Source organism: Manacus candei, unplaced genomic scaffold (genome assembly GCF_025592945.1).
Source record: "Manacus candei isolate 608988 ecotype Guabito, Panama unplaced genomic scaffold, ASM2559294v1 h1tg000059l, whole genome shotgun sequence".
Taxonomy (NCBI): domain Eukaryota; kingdom Metazoa; phylum Chordata; class Aves; order Passeriformes; family Pipridae; genus Manacus; species Manacus candei.
This window is the reverse complement of record NW_026138107.1, coordinates 936,551-951,886: the sequence shown is the minus strand read 5'-3', so window position 1 is coordinate 951,886 and position 15,336 is coordinate 936,551. Positions and strand designations below refer to the sequence as shown.

General features: G+C 47.9%; 1 protein-coding gene across 5 annotated transcripts in view; it reads left to right on the top strand.

Annotated features, from left to right (window-relative positions):
* CTIF (cap binding complex dependent translation initiation factor) overlaps positions 1-15,336 on the top strand; it is a 147,768-nt gene that overhangs the window by 80,258 nt on the left and 52,174 nt on the right. The window lies entirely within an intron of this gene.

The window sequence follows — 15,336 nt, the reverse complement described above, 5'->3', positions numbered from 1 at the left end:
TTGAGTTAATTTAATAGGGTCCATTGGATATTTAATTGTGTAAAATGCATATTTAATTATTGGAGGGCATCTAGAGTCCTTGATATGCATCATGACTATGGTTAAATGTGAAAATAAGCCAGGAATGAGGGAGGTAGTTACTACCTGTAGCTTTATTTCTGCTGACTTTTTCTGCTGTGGCTGAGACAACACATCCAGGGTAACAAAGCGTTTCTAAAACCAGGAGTTTGTTGGCAAGGTGATTCAACAGGAGGAAAAGTGGCCAACGTTTTCTCTGAGAATGAAATCTGTACCTGAGCTGTCACAAGGGGGGATTTTCGGTGAAGTCCTACAGATACCTAATAGCAGTTGGAGTGTGTCCTCAGATCACCCCATGGCTTCTCGGAGCCATGGTGCAGTTAACCCTATGCGTGGTTTGGTTTTCCCAAATTTTACCAAGTGACCAAAAAAACCAGCTGAATAGAGTTTTCTTAGGCATACTAGAAACATTCCTCTGTGGGGCAGGGCGGTTCACGAGCAGCAAACTGTTTTTCCTCTTCTCTTTGGGGCTCCCTCCTTTCCTCTTGTACGCAATTTAAAAGACAATTTAGTCTTGTGATTTAGGGGGGGAGTGGGAAAGGTCTCATTTCGTCTGGGTTGCAGCCCTGTGATCACCAAAACGTGGTTAAAATCAAGCTGAAGTCTGCAGTGTTGCAAGAGTTGGTTTACTTGAAGCACTGGTCTGGGCTCCTTGAAAATCACAGTGGAGGTTGGAGCATCCTGCTCCCATCTCACCTCACTAGGTGGGTCTTCCTCTGCCATCCAAAGAGTGCATGATGCTTTGGGAGAGGAGACCTTCAGAGCCACGTGGTCTCCTGCCTGAAGTCCCATGACCAAAGCTGCAATGAACCATGGAACTGCGTGTTGGTTCTTCCCTCCCATCCAAAAAAACCAGCCACTTGGAGGGATCACTCCAGGTGTGCACTTTTTCTTTCTGGTCCCTTCAGATAAACCATCAGCAGACAAAAGCATTCAGCCCCTCAGGGCCTCCCTGCCTCTTACACAGATGTCAATGAGGGATAGCAAAAGAAACTGCCTTGGGCTGTGGTTGGAAGATCACAGGGTGAGATACAGCCCAGACCGGGTAGCACTGGGATAATATCCCGGGATGAGAGGAAAAAGGCCCTAAAACCCGACTGATCCAGCATTATTCTGGAAGAGACATGGGGTCATTTCAGCCCTAAGCAGTCACAAATGAAATAAAATGGAAAGAACACACAGTCCTGCAGGAGTAGTCGATGCTTACACAGAAAAGCATATTTATTTTAATTCCAAAATGGTAAGAAGCCTGTGTAGAGGAAGCTGGAGTGAAAAAGCAGTCTTTTAAATAATTATTTGAAAGGATAAGGCATGATCCCTTCCCCTAGACTTCAGCTTGGAACCTCAGCAGCCTCATTCTCCCCATGCAGCCTCATTCTCCCCATGACACGTTGTTTGATGCTGGGGTTTTCAGGGTCCCCTTGTCTCTGAGGTGCATTTGGGACTAGGAGTCCTTCTAATGTCACTTGAGTTGCCTCAGAGAGGACTTGCTCCTTAAAATTGATTTCTAGAAGTAAGTTAGGTCTCAGAATGGTCATTTTATGTGAAAAACAGGATGGAAATAGGGGATGGGAAAGGCTAGGAACAGGGGGACAGAAAAAAAGGGAATAGGAAAAAAAAACAGACTGTATTGGAGCACAAACAGACTACAAAGCTGTTCACACTTCATTGCAATGCTATTATCTTAATGTCTGAGGTGTAGTTCTCAGTAGGGGGTGAGGAGCAGGAAGAAAAGCTTAATTTCTGATCTGGTGGAGCCATACAGGTGGCATAAAAATCCCTCAGGGTGAGATGTTACGGCAGGATAAAAAGCCAGGAGATACAGGCTTTCTTTTTTAAATCTTATCTGGATATGGAGGCACTCAAAATTGCAAGATTGTGGATTGGGCATCAGAGGCAGCGAGGCTTGGGAGAGGCTGAGCAGGGCCATTTGGTGGTGGTTGGGTTGGGAGGGGGTTTAGGAAGCAGTTTGGGATGCCTGGCCCCAAGGGAAGAAAATCTGGTTTCTTAGAAAGGAGGAGAAGGTGCTTTAGAAGGCACCACTCTTAGAAATGGGAGCAGCCAAGGGTGAGAGTGGGGTTGACATGCAATGGATTTGCAAGAAGAGAAGAGGTTGTCCTGCTAAATTGGTTGAAAGCAAGTGTGGCCTCACTCCAAGTCCTGGCCACACCTGGGGCTGGTTTTCATCAGGCAGCTCTTCCCCTTCTCCTGAATGTGGTGAGCACCCCAGACCCCACCAGCAATGCCTTTATGTGGTGCAAGGGCTCTCCCTGCCCAGGACTTGTCTCATGCAAGGCTGACAAATCCCAAGTGATGGATGCCATGGTTGGTGTCCTCCTGTGAGCAGGAGTCACACTTACAAGTGTCCATCCAGCTTTGGGTCGAGGTGTCAACCCCCAGTTTGACCTCTGCTCAGCACACAGGTCCAGCTGGCCTTGCTTGGTTGTAGCTGACTTTCGAGTTGCCTGGATCTTTATATAAAACAGCTATTATAAAGAAAGCTGATAAAGCACATTAGTACCCAGAAATCTGTCTGGTTTTTTCCGACTGGTCTTATAAATGACACCAATTCCCTCCCAGAGCATGTACGGGCTTCTCACCCCTCTGGCAGTGACATTCAGAAGGGGACATGTCTTGGACCAGTGAAACACCTTTTGTTCCTCATGCTGATGTCCGGCCCTGCTATAAATAACCCCTGTCCCTGCTTCCTTCGCGTCACCTTTCCTCGGGAAATGCTGTCACTGCGTTGTGGAGGAGCACAGCTCACTTACGCTGAGGTCTCTGTCATGCACCTTTCCCTCCCCTGGGGAGAAGCAACCCTGTGGACATGCAGCCATAGCTCACTCCTTGCATATGTGCTGTTTTTACCTTCCACAAGTCATTTTTTCCCAGAGAAGCTGTGGATGCCACATCCCTGGAAGTGTTCCAGGCCAGCTTGGATGGAGCCCCTGAGTAACCTGGTCTGGTGGAAGGTGTCCCTGCTTATGGCAGGGGATGGAACTGGATGGTCTTAAAGGTCCCTTCCAACCCAAACCAAACCAATCTGGGATTCTGTGATTTTTCCCTGGATGCATACCTCATTTGTTGCATAAGACAGGGATGAAGAGGGAATTAGGTGTTATTTAAAAAACCTGGATGCATTTTCCATGACAGCAACCAACATCAGAGCCCCATCTGATGGAGGGTTTGGTTGCACAGGGCGTTGTAAAAGCTTACAGGAGATGGTGAGGTCCTTGCTGCAAAGAGCTTATAATCAGGGCAGGAAACGAGGGAGAGGTGCTGCCCTCCCCACCTCTCCTGGCAGAAATCCCACACCTGGTGTGTTCTCTGTTGGCTTAGAGTCACGAGGTGTGACTGCCATCTCCTGATGAGGGTGATGGAGGGCATCACCACTTGCTGGGACCATGGAAGGAGAGCAGCAGGGGCAAGTTTTTTCATACATGTCCAAAGGCACCAAAAGCCACTTGGTTTGACCTCCCATGGGCAACCACCTCTAGGGAAGGAAGGAGTTTTCCTGGGTGGTGGTAGGACCTCTCCTGCAAGAAAAAAAGTAACCTGGGGTATGGGGCACAACAGATCCATTTCTCAGGTCCTCTCCTCTGACCTTTCCCAGCCCAATGCCTTCCTGCTAGCAGAGCACACAAGCTGTACTGAGATGTGGTCTCCTTGGGCCACTTAGGGCTTAGTTTGGCTCCTTGTTGTTCAAAAAGTTCCCAAAGCCACCATTTCCTAAGTATCTGTTGAAGCATTGCAAGTCAACTTTGTGTTGTACAGGGTTCCTTCAGTTCCTATGACATCCTGGTATGATGTGTTTTGGGATGGAGGGTCCAGCTGGGTGAATCCTTTGGCCTGGAAATGCACAAACAGAGGCTTGCACCAGCCTTATAGGAATGATAAAAAACATTGCTCAATTTAGATAGGATTTACAGGGAATACATGGAGTTGCAACAGGTTAAGACAGGTGAGTTTGTACCTACATCTTGGTCTTCTGATTGAAGGTAGTGAAATGGTTCTGTGTCACCTGAGAAAGGGAGACAGTTTTTCTGAGGACCAGGAAAAGGTTGCTAGGGAAGTCCTAAAGAGTTTGTACCATCATAATCACGTCTTGTGGGACTCAAAAGTCAAATCAGGCTGAATACCTTATGAAAAGGAGATCCTCAGGTGTGCATACATACTGGCTGCTACCTCACAGGGCTCTTGGTGGTTCTTGTCTATGGACAAGGACAGGAGAGGATGGCAGAGGGAAGCACAGGGTCTGTAAAAGGATGGAGTAAAAGCCTAAGAGTTAATCAATTCCCTCTCTACAAAAGGTGTCTGAATTCCTCTTTTCAGTAAAAGAAGTGGGAGTCCCTTGTGCTTCTGTGTAGCTGGTGTGTCTGCAGGCTTTGGGGTGATTAGAGACAGTGAGGGGTTGCTCTGCCTGTCCCAGCCAGGCAGGTCATGCTGGGGACTGTGACCACCTCAGGTAAAGGACTGTGGCATGAAGTCACCCTTAACTGTGACTGAGTTTCATGTCATCTCCTCCTTCTCCTGTTGGATGGGATTTTAAGAGGGTTGTTTCTTCACCTGGAAATCCATCCTTCATAAAGCCCTTGCATGGCAAGCTGGAGCAGAAGTCTGTGTGGGTTCTCCTGGCTGATGTATGGGGAGAGGGGCTGGGAGCAAAGAGGCTTATGAGCTCTCCCCATCTCCCTTCAGTGTGTGCCAAATACTTACAGCTTTTGACCACAGGATTACAGAAATGTCCCCAGGTTTCCTCTTGCATTGACTGAATTTATTTACTTCCTACCGTCAACTTGGCTTTACACTTAAACGATCAGGAAAAAACAGTCTGTATTACTGTATTTTTGTGTGTGTTGCTTTCTGGACTTAATTAGATTCAGAGCTGGGGGAGGCAGAAATATCCTCCTTCCCCGGAGAGCCCCGGGTGGCAGCCAGGGACGGTTTCCTCTTCCTGAAGCAGGAGGGTTGTGTAAGCACCGCTGACCGTCCCGCTCACGCCCACGCCGAAAACCGGGTTATCTGGGGTGAGCACATGGGGTGGGCATCCCTGTCCTGACTGCCCAGTCAGAGCCTGAGCTGCTGAGAAACCTCCTGGGGCTCATCCCAGCCAAGCCATGTGGCCCTGGCCTGGGTCTTACATGGAGGTGAGCGTGGTCCTGCATAGGGACAGCCCAAAGGACGGTCATGGCGGGCTCGGGGCCAGGCAGGGAACGTCCCATATCCGTTGGCGGCTCCACTGAGGAGCGTAGGCAAGCTGTGATATATTTCTTTTCCCATTATATTTAATTTTACAGACCCTCAGGGACACTCAACCACCTACAGTGATTAGTTCGACTGATTAAGCTGCTTTTCCTCTTGTGGCAAACTCCTTTTGTGAAGGGTTTTCAATAGCCATGCTGCTCGGGACATTGTTCCTGTACAATTTCCTTTCAAAACACCATAAAGGGCATTCTACCACTTCACCCTGTTGTAAAACATCACAGGAATCAGCTTGGCCCAGCTTGCTCCTTCGAGGGCAAGATCTCCTCATTCAGGGAGAAGATACAGGGTCAGGTGGGAGCTGCACCACCACATAATGCTGGAGGGAGGTGGAGCCATGAGCAAGGGGGATTTAAGATGAAATGAGATAGAAAGCAAAAGTTCGCTGCATTTTTTCTTTTTTTTTACTTTATGTTTGTTAGTATGAGGATCCAGAGTCACCCAGGGAAGTGAAAGATAAATAAACTTGAAGGCTCAGAGAAGGAAATGCTGCTTCGCACATGTCGGCTGTTTCCAACAGAGGCTGAGGATACTCTCAAGATACCCAGGGGTGAAAGGTGCAGGGGAAGAAGGGCTGTTTCTGTTGAAGAAACATGCTGCTGTGAGCAGCAAGCAGATAAAACAGGCCAGTTAATTGAGACTGGAAGTCAGAGGAAGATCTGCCTTGGTTGCCACCAAGGAAGAAACAGAGGTAGGGAACTGAAGGGAGTTGCAGTGACACAAAGTCCTTCCTCCCTGTGTTTGTAGTTACTCACATACCCTCTCATGAGGCTATTGCATAGGTCTGTATGAAGACCTGGTGTCATTTAGATCTGATTAGTCCATCAGCTACTCTTTGGTTAAGGTGATGATGGAGCAGGGCAGAGATGGCATCAGGAGGGGTCAAGCAGGAGCCTTTCCAACCCGCAGAGCCATGCTGGCCAGACGTGCTGGCATCGCCCTGCCCTGCTGCCCTTCCTTCCAGGCGTCGAGGAGAAGGCTCTGCCAGGGGTCACAGCACTGGGACTGCACTCCTGGGAGGAGGTTGTTCAGAACAAAGCCTGCACCAGGCTCCCTATTGAAGGAGCAGTCCTCAAATAATAAAAAGCCACCTCCTGACACCCCGTGGGCATGCGGCTGGAGTGACTCAGCCACAGGTGGAGCTGCTGGGTAGCACTGCAGCTTCTCGCCAAGAGGGACCTCTTGGAGGTGAGGTCTGGAGGTTCTTTGGCTCCATCAGCACCTTCTGCTGCCTTTGCACTGTGGCTCAGTAAACAGGACACAGCATGGCAAGGGGTAATGGCTTTAAACTGACAGAGGGCAGGTTTAAATTAGGCATTATGAAGAAATTCCTGGCTGTGAGGGTGGTGAGGCCCTGGCACAGGTTGCCCAGAGAAGTTGTGGCCGCCCCATCCCTGGAAGTGTTGAAGGCTAGGTTGGATGGGGCTTAGTGCAGCCTGGTCTGGTGGAAGGTGTTCCTTCCCATGGCAGGAGGGTTGGAACAAGCAGTCCAAGGGAAGCACCAGTAGCAGTGAGGTGGAGCAGTTGGTATTTATCATCCACCAGGGAGCTTGTTTTGCCTGTCACCCGTGTCTCAAGCTGTGGTGGGGTGAGTAGAGGTTTTCCACCCAGCTGCTCTTGTTTCTGCCATTGTGAGCAGCACTAAGACCTTGCAGACTTGAGGGTGTCAGTGAAAATATGCCCAGCCGTGAGTCACCCCCAAAGGCAGATGGTTGCAGCTCCAATCCTGCTGGCAAAACACACCATGGAAGGCGATGACGTGTTTACAACTCCTTTCCTGATGCTAGCAACAGCTAAAAGGATTTTACATTTTATGTAATGGAGGGAAAAGGTACTTCTGTAAACACCAGAGACCTCTGTGGCTCAACACTAATGTAAAGAGAGAGATAAACTTTTGTGAGTTCAACAGGACATGCTCCATATGAGCAGGACTTGAGGACGTGCATGTCTATTACCATTCTCCATATATGCTCGATCTTCCTTGTGTGTCCAGCTAAAGACATGGTGCAGAAGGGTTAAAACATACTCATCTAAGCAAATTTAATCCTTTCCTTTCATTGTTCCTTTCTTTTTAATGCCAGGAGGCAGTGGCAGGAGCAAGCCGGGTGCGTTTCCCAGCTGCAGGGTTGCCACCTCTCTATTGAGAGTGGCTTTGTCATTACATAAAAACTCTGCAACACAAGACTTTTTATTCCCTATTTTTTCACAATCTTGGTGACCTCAGTGGCCCCTGTCCTGCAGACTAAATTTAACCTGAATTGCCAAGCTGCCAGTAGACTTCATGGCATCAGGAGGCTTTTGCAGGTTGTTTTTCTCCATCTCTGCAGCTGATTGAAAGACTTTATGTACCACCGGCAAAACATGTTACTGTTATGAAACCTCAATAGAAACGTAATGGCCTGCTGGATAATCCCAGGGCCTTATGATGTTGCTTCACAAAAAGCAAAATAATTGGTCCAGCAAAAAATCCAGGAGAACTTCAGTGTTCCCTTGTGGAGGGATACCTGATTTCGTCAGAACTCTGTATTTTTAGGTAACTTGTTCCTGTGTGGCACGGGGGGCTGATCTGGAGATCAGTGAGTTGTTGTCATCAACGGCTCCTTGCAAGTGTCCAAGGCCAGGTTGGACGGGTCTCGGAGCAACCAGGCCTAGTGGAAGGTGTCCCTGCCCATGGCAGGGGGTTTGCAACAAGATGATCTTGAAGGTCCCTTCCAACCCAAAACACCATGGAATTCTGTGATTTTCGTGAGCATTAGGGAATGGGGAACAGGAGCTCATATTGCCTGTACAACTAGAGGAGGTTAGGAGAGTAACCTACTCTTAAGTCACAGGCTTTGGTGGGGGAACATGGGAGACCTCATTTCAGCTCTCACCTTTATCAGGGACTGCTGGGCTTCACCTCCATGATCACAGTTGCTATATCAGGTGCCCTAGCACAGCCTGAAATCCATGCAAGGAGCTGGCAAACACCAGACCTTTTGAAACCAGCACCAGAATGGGCCGGAAGCCAAACAAGATGCTATAAAGCATCTCCAATGTCACTACCATCTGGATCCTACCACATATCCATAGCTATGTTGACCATATATGAACTGGAGGCCAAAGTTCCTGTTATGCTCAGAGGGGATGTGTTCAGTGAAGTTTTGGAGGATGCTTCACCCCCACATTAGTCTGGCCATCTTATAGAGAACAGATTTCCTTGCTTTATTTTGCCTTCCCATGTTGACCAGAACCAAGGAAGTCTGAAAAACAAAGAGCTGTGGGAGGAGTTGAGCCAAACCACCTCACACTGGAGGAAGCACCAGGACAGGGATTTGTTTCTGGGCTCTCTTCAGCAGGAACAAAAACTTCAGACTGGGGATTCTGATCTCAACTGACATTGAGACCTTCATTACAAGGGCATGTAGTGACAGGACAAGGGGGAATGGCTTCACACTGACAGAGGGCAGGGTTAGATTAGATAATAGAAATTCTTGGCTGTGAGGGTGTGAGGCCCTGGCACAGGTTGCCCAGAGAGGTTGTGGACTCCCCATCTCTGGAATTGTTCAAGGCCTGGTTGAACAGGGCTTGGAGCAACTTGGTCTAGTGGAAGGTCTTCCTGCCTATGGTAGGAGGTAGAAACAAGTGATATTTAAAGATCTCTTCCAACACAAACCATTTAATCATTCTACAATTCCATGATCCCATCCTCTCCTGTCTCTTGAAGGGGAAAACCCTTCTCAGCCAAGGAAAGCAAGGTTATCCACCTAGACATTTTCATGCTCACATAGAGTACTGTCTTGGTTCTTCTTGAGAAGCTTTAGGGCAACAGTCTCCACTTCAGACACTGCCATGCCATTCTGGTGCCTGTAGAAAATGTACTTGTGTTTGTACCTGGGAGACACACATGGCTGATGAGATTCCTTACCCCTGTTTAGCTGAACCCCTTTCTGAGGCTACCAGAACAAGCCCCGCTTACCCATCCCCTGGGGAGGCTGACCTCAACAAGGTCTACCAGCCTTGTGACTGTGTGCTGCTGATGAACAGGAGTTAGCACCAGTCACTGGTGTTTCAGCAACCTGGTTGAGGTGTGTAGTAGCCTCTTTTTGCCCTTGTTTTTTCATAAACAGCTGTCAACAGAAGTGTTGTCATCACAAGTGGAAGGGTTTAGCCCTGAGCCCCTTTAAATCTACTAATATTTTCATTCCAGTTAACAGTTTGCACCTTCTAGAAGGTTTCTTCCAGAAGAGAGCTGGTGGGTGGATGTCCAGTCAATGCATCTGGTACATCCTAAGGCAGGAACTGGCTGAACTGGAGGGGTCTGAGGAGATGGTGGTATCAGGAGGTGCGTGGCTGCAATGCTTTTGGCCCTTCCATTTCAGAGAGAACATGAACTGAGCCAAACCCTTGGGATTTAGTGGGATTTTGGCAATGTGGTTGATGAGCTGTACTCAGCTGTGCCTAAGCTGTGTTATGGATGTATATATGCATAAATATTTATGCCTTGATGTGTTGTTGGCACATGAAATCATGGGAGGATCAGGACTGGACCCTAAAGCACTGTGGCTTGTAGTCCTATGTGTGAATTTTATTCTAGTTTATTCTAGTGTATTTAAAGGACAGTATTAGTTTAGTTTATGTGAAAATCTTCTCATCTGCATTGACTGTTATCTAATTCTGAGTTCTCAGGCATCATCTTTTTGTCCACTGTTTCATGTCTTATAAAAAAAAAATTGGTTTTACCTCTTGTTTACCTTCCTTAATCTTCTACTGTGTGCTTGAAGATGCAGATATACACACATGTGATACCAGGATGTACACACATATAACCAATCTGTCCCGGCATCTTGTCTCAAAAAATGTTTTCTCAAGGGGACTTCGCGAAAGGAAATCTCCACAGGTCTTCCCACAAACATCCCATTGGCAAGTCAAGAGGTTGGGGTCGCCCTCACGTGCATCCTCTTCAGGCCAGGTAGTTTTTGTGCTGGAAAGATTGTTAAGGGAATCCCAGCTCCATCACTCGGGAGCACGCCATGCAAGGCATTTATTTGAAAGCTCTCTACAAGAAGCTGACAGCCCGCATTCACGCAATTTTCATGCTGTCTTGGAGGGGTTGCACTGTTTCCAGAGCCACTCCCTTGCCAATCTATTCATGGCCAGCGCTAGAGCTACTTTCACAAATAAAAATATTCACAGGGACAGCCCTCACCCTGGACTCAAGGATTGCAAGTTATTTTGGGTGAAGGCGAAGGTGAACGTGTTTTACGGCTGGCATGAGCATGTCGGTTTTAAGGCTGTGAAATTTTGGAAGAGCCTTAGAAACCCATTCCCAGAGGTCAACAGGACAAAGCTCTCCTGCTGAGAGAGTGAATAGAAATGAGTTCATAATTACAGAGAGTAGTAGCAACACGTTTGCTTTTTCACCGTTTTAATTGAGGTTTTTCAGAAAGGAAGAGAACTTAAAACAATACAGAAATGTCTTTTGTTCTTTCAGGGCCATTTACTGAGGGCTTTGCAGTGAGAGGAGAGGATGTTTATTAAAGAAAGCAACAATATTAAGACGTTATTTTAGGGCCAAAGGGCCATTCCTAGCTGGAACAAAACGAAATGTTTGACACGGACTGGATACTGACTGACAATTAGCATTGAGCTAAATGATTTGCAGTGTATTTACTGAACTTCTGTTGGAACAGAGGAAAGAGAGAGGAAGGGAAGGAATTGAAGAAGTTGAAACACCCCTTTCCTTCTCAGTAGGATTTCCAAATCAAATTAATTAGATTTAACAGCACATGGTTCTGAACCCTTGAAGCAGCATCTGGGGTTTATCCTCTTCCTTATGCTCCTGTCTTGTCCATGCCCTCCTGGGAGCTGATGAGGTTTACTGGAGCCACCACAGGGACTGTCTTTGTGGGTGCAGAGGGAACATCCCAAACTCAGTGGGGATGTCACAGCCACCCATGCTGAGCAGGTTGCAGAGGAGTTGAACCAGCTTAGTGGTTGCTATGAAAATCTGCCTCTTCTCCTGAGCAGACTCAAGACCAGTAATTTTTTTCTTTTTAAGGACAGAAGTAAGTCTGGTGGTGTACTTGCCTGCAGTGATGAACAGCAATACTAGCATCTGGATAAATCATAGTGTTTAGAGTGTAATGATCAAAAAAACTCTTCTAGGCAGCTGAAAGCGCCTAAGCAAAGATGATAAAATAATAGTTGCAGTTCTGCTTAAGATTCAGAAACTTTGCACTGGTAATGAAGGACAGGTCGTGTTTTCAGGAACAACTGCACTAAAGGTGCATCTCAGAAAGCAATCATAGAATAGTTTGGGTTGGAAGGGACCTTGACAATCATCTCATTCCAACCCTCTGCCGTGGGAAGGGACACCTCCCACTAGACCAGGTTGCTCCAAGCCCCATCCAACCTGGCCTTGGATACTTCCAGGGATGGAGCAGCCACAGCTTCTTTGGGCAACCCATGCCAGGGCCTCATCACCATCCTCACAGCCAAGAATTTCTCCCTAATATCTAATCTAAACATGTGTTCCCGTAGTTTAAAACCATTCCCCTTTGTCCCAATCATAGAACACCTCCAAATAGAAGGATCCCCTAAGGATCAAGTCCAACTCCCTGCTCCTCACAGGACTGCCTAAAACTAAACCATATGATTAAGAAAGCTGTCCCAGCTGAAGCTGAGCATCCTCAAGAGCGAGGTGAAGATCTCCTTATTGGAATGCTGGTCCTTTACGATGAGTCTCCTCACGGGTTAAGTGTTCATAGCCATGACAGTCCCAGCAGCTGGTACTTGCTGCGCCTGCCTGAGCGGAGCCGGCGGCCTCAGGGCTCAGCCGAGGGGTTTGTTACCGGCAAGCAGTTGAGAGACAGATCGTCGTTTCGGTTTGATTGTCTCCAACATCGCTGGGAGCTATTACACTAAATTAATTCTCCGGGCTGCGGGTCCCCAGGGGAAGATATCGTCTCGGCGGTTTGCTCCTAGGAGGGCTCAGCTGGGTGATTGTGTTACTGCGGCCTAATGAATTACGGCGCGCGGGTAATTGCCCAGTGTGTGCGCCGCAGGCCGTGCACGCAGCCCCTCCGCCCAGCCGGGGGATAACCTGCTTTACCTGGCGTTTGCCATGCTGCCCTCTGTCAGCAGAGGGGCAGGAGTTTTTAATTTGCACGCTAGGCGTGCTGGGGCTGGCTCGGGAGGTCCGTGAGAGAAAGAGGAGAGATGCGACGCCTTACGCAAGACCAGGTGACCCCAGGAGAAGTGTGAGAAGAACAGGGTAGGCACGCAGCGCTGCTTCCCAGAAGTGCTCTCCTCTTCTTAATGGTTGAACTCAATGATCCTAGCATTTCTTTCCCCTTTAAGTACTAAAACGCTGCACTAAGGTCTCTGCAGAGCCTTCCCCAGGCTGAAGAACCCCAGGTCTCTCAGCCTTTCCTCACAGGAGAGGTGCTTCAGCTCTCTGAGCAATTTTTTTTTTTGGCCCTCCACCAATGGTGGAGGTTTGCCAAAAGATGGTTTGCCATCTTTATAAAATCTGACCTTCATAAAATTTGACCTTTGTAATCTTTATAAAATCACAGAATTACAGAATGGTTTGTGTTGATAGGGACCCTAATGCTCATCTCATTTCAACCCTATGCCACGGGGAGGGACACCTTCCACTAGCCCAGGTTGCTCCGAAACCTCTCCAACGAGGCTTTGGTCACTCCCAGGGATGGGGCAGCCACAGCTTCTCTGGGCAACCTGTGCCAGGGCCTCACCACCCCCACAGGATGGATTTCTTGCTGACATTTAATCTAAATCTCTCCTCTTTAAATTTAGAACCATTTCCCCTTGTCCTATGACTATCTGCCTGTGTAAAAAGTCACTTTCCCTTTTTTTAGTAAGCCCTCTCTGGAAGGGAAAACTGAAAGGCTGCGGTAGGGTATCTCTGGGTCACTTAGGTGTGGGGTGGGCCACAGGGAAGCAATGCAAGAGCTGTCCCCAGGGCAGACGGCCAGAGGTGAACAGTAGAACACCAGAACAGTGTTTTATCCACCTCAAAACGCTTTTTGGCAGAGGACTGCTCTCAGCATCCCCCCTTTACCTGTGAGGAAACCGAGGCAGAAGGGAGGAAAGGGGCTGTGTTTGGACCTTCCCCCACTGCAGACCTTGCGTTGAACCTTGTGGCCACCAGATATGTGTGAACCCCAGCACCCACGAGGCTGCCCCTCAGGGCTGCTCTCTCAGCGTCACACGGTGCAAAACACAAGTGACTACGTGATGCTATTTCAGCCGGCCAGAATTGAGGGAAGGAAATATAGCGGCAGGTTCCTCTGCACTAGGAAACCGATCTGTTATTGAAATGGCTTTCTCTTTGGTGGAGTGTTTCCGGCACGGCTCCTCGGCGCTGGAAATGGGTTTATCCATCCACACCTTGTTTTCCAGCACGGGTCCGTGGAGCTGTTGTCAGAAGTTGATTGCTGGAGTGAATATGAAGTGAAATAATCTTTTTCTTTCTCGCGCTTTCAGTCCTCAGATGTAAATGTGCCGTTGCTGGTGATGCTTTGGAATGAACACTCAGGGCTTCCCGCTGCCAAATTGCTCCTCGAAGTACATGGCAACTGAACTCAGAGACAAGGGCAAGCACACGTTGATGCTTTAGATGGATATAAGAAAAAGGCTTTATGGCATCCACTGTGTCACATGAAGTCTTTCTATGAGACCTGGCCCAGCTGAAGAAGCCCAGCAGCACTTCAGTGGTGTGGTTGCACCGTTTGGGTGGTGATTTCCAGTTTTTGGCCATGACAAGTAGCCAGCCTCTCAGCAAAAGACCAGTTACCACCCACTCCTTCTCCCTCCAAGTCCAACTGGGGGACGTTGGCCCCGGAGACCTGGGAGGGAACAACGTGCTGAAGCTCTGCAGGGCCTCCTGGCATGGTCAGTGTGTGAAGAAGTTGCCAGCTCAAGTTGTTTGGGCTCTTGTTGCAGAAACAATATTTCTGTCTGACCCCAGTTAGCAACTGATGTTTGCAAAATAAAGAAGTCAAGGCACTGGAAATACTTTCCATTCCGGCTCTTGTCTCAGCCCAAAATATTAGTATTAAAAATATTGCATCTATTATATGCAGCTAATGTCTTTGCTGGCACATAAATCACCCAGGGATTTTTCATCTCCATATTAAAAAAAAAAAAAAAAGCTAACTATGCTCTATTTTTGGATATTTGTTAACTGTTTTGTTTCCATTTATTCCTACCGAAGCCACAGCAGTCTGTCTCCAAGGGACCATCTGTGGGAAAGAGAGTCCCTAGATTGATTTGGAAGGTATCAGGGTCATTGACAGGCATGAAGGCGCTGAGTCTCTGCTCTTTCTCTGATAATGTCTTTATTTAGCGTGACAGCCTCCGGGGCATGAGTGGACAACAGGCTTCTTTCTTTCATTTAAACTAACATTGCTCCAGCCATTCCCAGCATTGTGCAGATGCTATGGATCATCCTAATTTCCTGATTAAAGCTGGGGGCGCTGGTCCCCAGGCAGCAAGGACCAACAGCTACGTGACACTGGAGCTGCAGAAGGTGACCCAGCTCTGTGCCTCGCCCCCAAGCAGTGTGTTCCCATGAAAACTGATGAGTGGAAGCTTATCCAAGAGAAAGTAAATTCTGTGAGTGAATCAGACCCTGACAGAGCAAACCCATGAGAGCATTAGGGATAGCATAAGGAAGGAGGCAGGATTTGGGTCAAGAGTAGACAACTCCTCTTGTTGAATATGACTCTGCTCATTGCCAGGAGCTGAAAGACCTGTAAAAGGTCCCTTCCAACTCAAATCATCTATGATTCTATGAACTCTTCTTCTGACAGTGGGACAGAGCATTTGGGAAACAGCTTAGGATTGTCACTGGGTTGCAGTAAATCGATTTCCAGATTAATCCTGGCTCCCAAAACTCCACACTAAATGTTGTAGCCTGTCACATCATTTTTAAAGAATTTTATTCAATGTGTTTGACAAAGGCTTCTGACACACCTAAGTCCAAAGCAT